Raw genomic sequence first — 9,484 nt, 5'->3', positions numbered from 1 at the left:
CACAATAATAGTTGAAAAATGTTTTAACTACTTAAAAATATTCCTACTCGAAATTAAATTCTAAAATTGAATTAAAATATTGCACAAATTAAAACTTTTATTTTATAGTTTTAAACAAATGGATTATTCTCAATTTGAGAAGAAAATATCCCAATTACTAAATTTATTTTTTAAAAGCTTCACAACTACCCAGATAGCATAAAAGCTAGTAATAAACTTAGAGCGAAATTATTATGTCAGAGGAAAAATTTTTCATGTTATAGGAAATCGAAGCAAAGTTCGCCAAAGATTTGACTTCACTTTACTAAATTAATTTCTCTGTACATTCTATATTCAAATTTATCTTTCTCTAGAAGACACCAAATATTTCTTGGATCAAAATTAAAATATCAACAAAATTTTAAATAAATGTTTTATTTTAATGAAACTAGGCCACCAGGGTAATTAATCGACAATAAAATTAATTATTTATAACTCGACATATTCCATCCCCCCACAGCACCGAAACTTTCTTAAAGATTTATTTGAAATATTTCAAATAAATCTTTAGGGTCAATCCATTATATTTCGAATGAAGTGGTCGCTGACTAATTTTTAAAAATTATAATACTTTGCAGGAATGATTTTGAAGTTATCAAGATCACGAAATGAAAAGAATTTTATTAAAATTTTAATTATTTATTGCAAAATATGAATTTAAAGTATATGAGGTGCTGAAAACTGTCAATTTTTTAGCCATTAGAAAATATGCAAAAATACGTAGAATTTACCATAAAAATAAACAAAAATTATTGGAATTTACTAAGAATGAATAAATTTATCATTATCAATTGATGTAATTATTTAAATATGTGAAATAATATATAAAAAATGATTTTCAAGTTCGCCTGTCAAATAACCTAAATTTGCAAATTTCATCTATTAAATGTGAGAAAGAGAAGTCATTAAATTGAAAAAAACCTTACCAAATATAAAGTACCTGTGACTAACTTTTAGTTTTTCTTAGCACTTTTTTCATTTTTTCTTCATAAATGTGAAATAAAAAGCAATAAAAATTGGCACTTTGCTTATTTTCACTATTTTCAAATGTAAATAACTTTCTTGGAGAAAACTGAAAAATTACAAAACTTGGGCAATATCTAATTGATCACTAAATACACACACTGGAAAAAAATTCGCTTTGGTCCCGAAGATACTTTTTGAGATAATTAAGTTTAAATTTTTCACAATTTTTATCAGGTTAATACATGTAGTTTTTTAAGGACGAAGTTAGGTTTTATTGGTTAAATATTTTGAACTAACTTCAATTTTATAAAAATCACATGCATTAACCTCATAAAAATTGTGAAAAGTTTAAACTTAATTATCTCAAAAAGTATCTTCGGGACCAAAGCGAATTTTTTTCCAGTGTGTGTATTTAGTGATCAATTAGATATTGCCCAAGTTTTGTAATTTTTCAGTTTTCTCCAAGAAAGTTATTTACATTTGAAAATAGTGAAAATAAGCAAAGTGCCAATTTTTATTGCTTTTTATTTCACATTTATGAAGAAAAAAGGAAAAAAGTGCTAAGAAAAACTAAAAGTTAGTCACAGGTACTTTATATTTGGTAAGGTTTTTTTCAATTTAATGACTTCTCTTTCTCACATTTAATAGATGAAATTTGCAAATTTAGGTTATTTGACAGGCGAACTTGAAAATCATTTTTTATATATTATTTCACATATTTAAATAATTACATCAATTGATAATGATAAATTTATTCATTCTTAGTAAATTCCAATAATTTTTTTTTATTTTTATGGTAAATTCTACGTATTTTTGCATATTTTCTAATGGCTAAAAAATTGACAGTTTTCAGCACCTCATATACTTTAAATTCATATTTTGCAATAAATAATTAAAATTTTAATAAAATTCTTTTCATTTCGTGATCTTGATAACTTCAAAATCATTCCTGCAAAGTATTATAATTTTTAAAAATTAGTCAGCGACCACTTCAGTCGAAATATAATGGATTGACCCTTTAGGAAAATTTTTAGAAAAGTTTCCGTGCTGTGGGGGTCAAATCTAAAAGAAAAGAATGAAATAATTCTGAGAGAAATTAAGTATGCCTGCTTTAATCAATAATAATCAAAAATACAATATTAAATTAAGATAGTCTACTCTTAATTCAAAACTTCAACCCTCTCTACTATCTACAAATATTTTTTTAATGAGTTTATATTTTAGGGATTTATTACTATCATATAGGACAACAATTTACCAAAGTATGAAGCCAATTCCAGAACATTCACTTTTTGGGCTGGGGCGATTGAAAAAGAATCTCTCATATGTATAACATGTTAGGATATGATAATATGTTTTTCTTAACATCATAGCAATTTTAAACATCAAGTTTAAAATTCTTTTGAAATAATGTTTAAATGTAAACAAATAATCAATTAACATTTGATAAAGTTATGTAATTAAAATAATATAAAGCACCGGATATTTAAAGATAAGTGAGAATACAAGTTACATATTTTATATAATATATGCAAAGACATATATCATATAAATAAAAAAAATTATTGAATAAAAATAAATAACTAAAAATTAATTATTATTATTTCAGTTCTCCCACGGATTTTCTTTTCAATAATAAATTAAAATAATTAAAATACTATTGTGGGAAGAGAAAGGGGAGGGTACACTAAAACGTCAATCGAGAACAGACGAATGTGCAGTGCTGTTCTCGATTGACGCGATTTTTATCGCTCGAAAATAAAAACACTCAGGGCCGTATGAAGTGCCTTACGCAACAATGTGAATTTTATCTAGGGGATTTTCACTAGTGGGGCACTGAATCCACCTTAAATTTAAAAATCCCAAGTACGACTTTGGCGTCAGTCATAACCTAAATTCTACCCGCTTCCCCTCAAGTGTTCCCTTGCTCTGTTGTCGACTGACGTGTTCTCGATTGACGTTTTAGTGTATATAATATTTTATATTGTACATCATACTAGTATTGTACCAGTACAATAACAGTACGTTATACTAAGTCACAAAAGTTTTCAGTACGTCGTACTCGTATTCTACCGATATTGCATACCGGTACGCCGTACTAGTACAGTACCTCGTACCGTGCGAAGGTACATGGCTGGTACAGTACCAGTACGCCTAGTACGCCGTACTAAGGGTATACTTCCGAAGTAGGGGTACCTCTGATCTTAATGAAACTTGGTATACTAACGTATTTTGGTGCGCTGATTACGAAAATGATAGTGAAAATTGGCGCAAATCTGATTATCATGGTAAAAACCATAAAGTCATGGTTTTTTGCGATTATCTCGTAAAAAATGCAAAATTTCGAAAAAACACCGAAAAAACGATATTCTAATTTTAAGAATTTTCAACTTATTTTAAGAATATGCGAGACTTAAATAGGCGCCACGAATATATTCTTAAATTAAGAATAGAATATTCTTATATTAAGAATACTTTCTTAGAATCACTTTTTTAGAATATAATCTTAAAATAAGTCTATTTTCTTCTTGTATCAAGAAATATACTTTTAGCAGTTTTAAGAATACTATAAATTTAATTATCAAATCCATAGTAAAACCTCTCACTCTTTTCATGGTGTTTATATTATTACCTACACACAACACACAAATATAAATAATAATATAAAACATTGAAAAATACAACAAAAAAAAACAAAAAAAAGCAAAAAACAACAACTCGTCTTTATCGATGCTACACTGAAAAAGCAATCGATAACGGCTATATAGCTATATACACGTTGTTGGATCGTGGCGACGACTGCACACACGCTTGACAGTTTTCGCGGCAAATAGAGGTAATGTTGACCACTTTTGGTAATCAACATGTAATCAAAAAACCTATAATTATATTAATAAAATAATTGCACGACGACTCGTTTGTCAATGGCGACGCGAACAAGCTAGCAGCACGTCAATTCTAGTGCATATTCTTGTTTTAAGAAGAAGAAGATTTAGTACATAGAAAATATTCTTAAAGTTAGAATCTGCTTAAGAATATTATTAAGAATATTTATGTAAGAATATAACATTCTTAAAACTAGAATATTTTAAGAATATTTTTAAGAATATTTTTTTAAGAAAATAATAATCTTAAAACTAGAATACCGTTTTTTCGGTGAAGTTTTAGACAAAAGTTGTAGATCTCAAAAAAACAAACATTTTATGTTTTATGCATTTTTTTTACCGAAAGTCATTATTTTTCGAGAAAAATCCAAAAAACCAAAAACACCATGATAATGAAAACATATACAACAGTCATGGTTGGACATATTATTTGACTCGTATATAGTATCATATTCACCATTACTCAGAATCCAACGAATGCCGCAAAATACTTTCGGCCATATCCACCCCCTTTTGCCACGATTTCGCCCATGATAATCAAATTTGCGCCAATTTTCACTATTATTTTCGTAATCAGCGCGCCAAAATACGTTAGTATACTTACAACTACCAAATTTCTTTCTAGTTACTATTTTTCTATCATTTTGTTGCGTTTTTGATCGTTTTTTGGAGTTTTCTCGAAAAATAATGACTTTTGGTAAAAAATGCCTTTTTTTAAGATGTTTTTTATAACTTGCTTCTAAGTTATCAAAAACAACTTAAAATGCATTAGTTTCTTAAGATATAAGATGGATAGGAAGATACTTTTGGTAACTTGCTTCCAATGTATCTTATAATAAGATACTTCTTTTTGCAGTGTAAGAGTGTGGAAAAAATTTTATACCCCGTTACAAATTTTTTTATTTATTTTACGTCCCGAGTCGTATGTCCGCTTTGAGGTTTTGTACATTTTTTTTTATTGTGTAATATATAAAGTACTTAAAATTTATTGCTTTCCTTCTGGGTAATAATTTTTTTTGCGTTTTATGTACAGAAATCTGTGATTAGAAAAAAGAAAATTTTTCTATGATATATGTACTTTTTTATATCATGCATTACTTCGCTTTAATATTAGAATGCTTATTATTTTATTTTGCACTGTAAAACGAGAGGTATTAATTTAATACCAACTTTAGGTAGGGGAGAGTTGCCAGTTATGAGACGGGTTTTGTTTCTGACTTATAAATTGTAAATGGGTAAACGAAATTGAAAAAAAACACCATTCGAAAAGTAAAGTAAATACGCAACTTTTATTCAGAGGAAGTATAATATTTAGAAGAACTCAAAAAATTTTATGATCAACTTTTTGAGCACATGTTTTTTGTCAAAAAAAAAAAATTGTCCAGTTGTGAGACACTTATAAAAAGTTTTTAAAATTTAAAAACTTTTGCTTAAAATGTTATGTTTATTATAAATAGTTAAATATATTAATGATATATATCATTGTATACAAAATAATATTATTATTTATTTTTTATTTAATTATATTAAATATGCATAAGAGCATTAAAATTGACTTTTTCTAATTCGGTTGACTTTCTTTTATTTGACATGCCCAAAAATACGGGAAAAGAAATTAAAACAATATTTAAATACTGTGTTGTCAAAAGAACACAACGAACTAAACTGAACTGAGCGTTTTAAGCTATATAAAAAAAGTCCCTATTGAAAATCCCCACATGGGAAACCATATGGGAAACCACATGGGATCCCATATAAATCCTCATGGGAAATTGGGACAGGAATTGGCATAGGAAAATATCAAAAAAAGGTTCCTCATTTCCCATGTCATTTCCTATGTCAAATCCCACGTAAAATATCATGTTAAATACCATGTTAAATACTAATTGAGATCCTTTATCATTTTTTTGAAAAATTTTCCCATGTCAAACCCCACGTCATTTCCCAAGTAAAAACCTTTACCATTTTTCTGAAAAATTTTCCCATGTCATTTCCCATATCATTTCCCATGTGAAATCCTTTATCATTTTTTTGAAAAATTTTCCCATGTCAAATCCTCTTTCGCCTTATCGAAAATACCCACATAGGAAAGCATATGGGAATCCACATGGGACACCATATTGGAATCCACATGGGAAATGGAATACGATTTCATGTGCATTCTTCCAAATGATAAAACAAATAGATTTAAGCATAGGAAATCATATAAGATTTCATATAGATTCTGAAATTTCAACCTAAGATTTCACATGGATTTACATATAGGAAACGATATAGGATTTTATTCGGGAATTTTTTAGTTGGCTGCTTTATGCAGGCGGCAGTTTACAAAAAAAATTAATTATTTGATTAAATATCAAATAATAATAATGCAACTCATCTGAAAATAAAAAAAAGTTTACTTTACTTCTGCCTTAGACTCTCAGCTTTTATAGTATTCCAGACTGATCTCAACTGTGAGAGAAAATATTTTCACCATCTGGTGGCGAAACATTGAAACTATAATGACGATCAACATCTATATTGAAATTTCCTATGTCATTTCCCATGTCATTTCCCATGTGAAATCCTTTATCATTTTTCGTAAAATTTTTCCATGTCATTTCCCATGTGAAATCTTTTATCATTTTTTCGAAAAATTTTCCAATGTCATTTCCTATGTCATTTCCCATGTCATTTCCCATGTGAAATCTTTTATTATTTTTTCGAAAAATTTTCCCATATCAATTCCCACGTCAAACCCCATGTCATTTCCCATGTGAAATCCTTTATCGTATTCCATTTCCTCTGTGGATTCCCATATGCTTTCCCATATGGATTTTCGATAGGGCGAAAGAGGATTTGACATGGAAAAATTTTTCAAAAAATGATAAAGGATCTCAATTAGTATTTAACATGGTATTTAACATGATATTTTACGTGGGATTTGACATAGGAAATGACATGGGAAATGAGGAACCTTTTTTTGATATTTTCCTATGCCAATTCCTGTCCCAATTTCCCATGAGGATTTATATGGGATCCCATGTGGTTTCCCATATGGTTTCCCATGTGGGGATTTTCAATAGGGACTTTTTTTATATAGCTTAAAACGCTCAGTTCAGTTTAGTTCGTTGTGTTCTTTTGACAACACAGTATTTAAATATTGTTTTAATTTCTTTTCCCGTATTTTTGGGCATGTCCAATAAAAGAAAGTCAACCGAATTAGAAAAAGTCAATTTTAATGCTCTTATGCATATTTAATATAAATAAATAAAAAATATATAATAATATTATTTTGTATACAATGATATATATCATTAATATATTTAACTATTTATAATAAACATAACATTTTAAGCAAAAGTTTTTAAATTTTAAAAACTTTTTATAAGTGTCTCACAACTGGACAATTTTTTTTTTTGACAAAAAACATGTGCTCAAAAAGTTGATCATAAAATTTTTTGAGTTCTTCTAAATATTATACTTCCTCTGAATAAAAGTTGCGTATTTACTTTACTTTTCGAATGGTGTTTTTTTTTCAATTTCGTTTACCCATTTACAATTTATAAGTCAGAAACAAAACCCGTCTCATAACTGGCAACTCTCCCCTACCTAAAGTTGGTATTAAATTAATACCTCTCGTTTTACAGTGCAAAATAAAATAATAAGCATTCTAATATTAAAGCGAAGTAATGCATGATATAAAGAAGTACATATATCATAGAAAAATTTTCTTTTTTCTAATCACAGATTTCTGTACATAAAACGCAAAAAAAATTATTACCCAGAGGGAAAGCAATAAATTTTAAGTACTTTATATATTACACAATAAAAAAAATGTACAAAACCTCAAAGCGGACATACGACTCGGGACGTAAAATAAATAAAAAAATTTGTAACGGGGTATAAAATTTTTTCCACACTCTTACACTGCAAAAAGAAGTATCTTATTATAAGATACATTGGAAGCAAGTTACCAAAAGTATCTTCCTATCCATCTTATATCTTAAGAAACTAATGCATTTTAAGTTGTTTTTGATAACTTAGAAGCAAGTTATAAAAAACATCTTAAAAAAAGGCATTTTTTACCAAAAGTCATTATTTTTCGAGAAAACTCCAAAAAACGATCAAAAACGCAACAAAATGATAGAAAAATAGTAACTAGAAAGAAATTTGGTAGTTGTAAGTATACTAACGTATTTTGGCGCGCTGATTACGAAAATAATAGTGAAAATTGGCGCAATTATTTATTTTTATTAATATAATTATAGGTTTTTTGATTACATGTTGATTACCAAAAGTGGTCAACATTACCTCTATTTGCCGCGAAAACTGTCAAGCGTGTGTGCAGTCGTCGCCACGATCCAACAACGTGTATATAGCTATATAGCCGTTATCGATTGCTTTTTCAGTGTAGCATCGATAAAGACGAGTTGTTGTTTTTTGCTTTTTTTTGTTTTTTTTTGTTGTATTTTTCAATGTTTTATATTATTATTTATATTTGTGTGTTGTGTGTAGGTAATAATATAAACACCATGAAAAGAGTGAGAGGTTTTACTATGGATTTGATAATTAAATTTATAGTATTCTTAAAACTGCTAAAAGTATATTTCTTGATACAAGAAGAAAATAGACTTATTTTAAGATTATATTCTAAAAAAGTGATTCTAAGAAAGTATTCTTAATATAAGAATATTCTATTCTTAATTTAAGAATATATTCGTGGCGCCTATTTAAGTCTCGCATATTCTTAAAATAAGTTGAAAATTCTTAAAATTAGAATATCGTTTTTTCGGTGTTTTTTCGAAATTTTGCATTTTTTACGAGATAATCGCAAAAAACCATGACTTTATGGTTTTTACCATGATAATCAGATTTGCGCCAATTTTCACTATCATTTTCGTAATCAGCGCACCAAAATACGTTAGTATACCAAGTTTCATTAAGATCAGAGGTACCCCTACTTCGGAAGTATACCCTTAGTACGGCGTACTAGGCGTACTGGTACTGTACCAGCCATGTACCTTCGCACGGTACGAGGTACTGTACTAGTACGGCGTACCGGTATGCAATATCGGTAGAATACGAGTACGACGTACTGAAAACTTTTGTGACTTAGTATAACGTACTGTTATTGTACTGGTACAATACTAGTATGATGTACAATATAAAATATTATATACACTAAAACGTCAATCGAGAACACGTCAGTCGACAACAGAGCAAGGGAACACTTGAGGGGAAGCGGGTAGAATTTAGGTTATGACTGACGCCAAAGTCGTACTTGGGATTTTTAAATTTAAGGTGGATTCAGTGCCCCACTAGTGAAAATCCCCTAGATAAAATTCACATTGTTGCGTAAGGCACTTCATACGGCCCTGAGTGTTTTTATTTTCGAGCGATAAAAATCGCGTCAATCGAGAACAGCACTGCACATTCGTCTGTTCTCGATTGACGTTTTAGTGTACCCTCCCCTTTCTCTTCCCACAATAGTATTTTAATTATTTTAATTTATTATTGAAAAGAAAATCCGTGGGAGAACTGAAATAATAATAATTAATTTTTAGTTATTTATTTTTATTCAATAATTTTTTTTATTTATATGATATATG

The sequence above is a fragment of the Leptopilina boulardi genome, unplaced genomic scaffold (genome assembly GCF_019393585.1).
Source record: "Leptopilina boulardi isolate dan_hultmark-lab unplaced genomic scaffold, ZJU_Lbou_2.1 LbouV2_310, whole genome shotgun sequence".
In the NCBI taxonomy this organism is placed as follows: domain Eukaryota; kingdom Metazoa; phylum Arthropoda; class Insecta; order Hymenoptera; family Figitidae; genus Leptopilina; species Leptopilina boulardi.
This window is presented reverse-complemented; position numbering follows the sequence as displayed.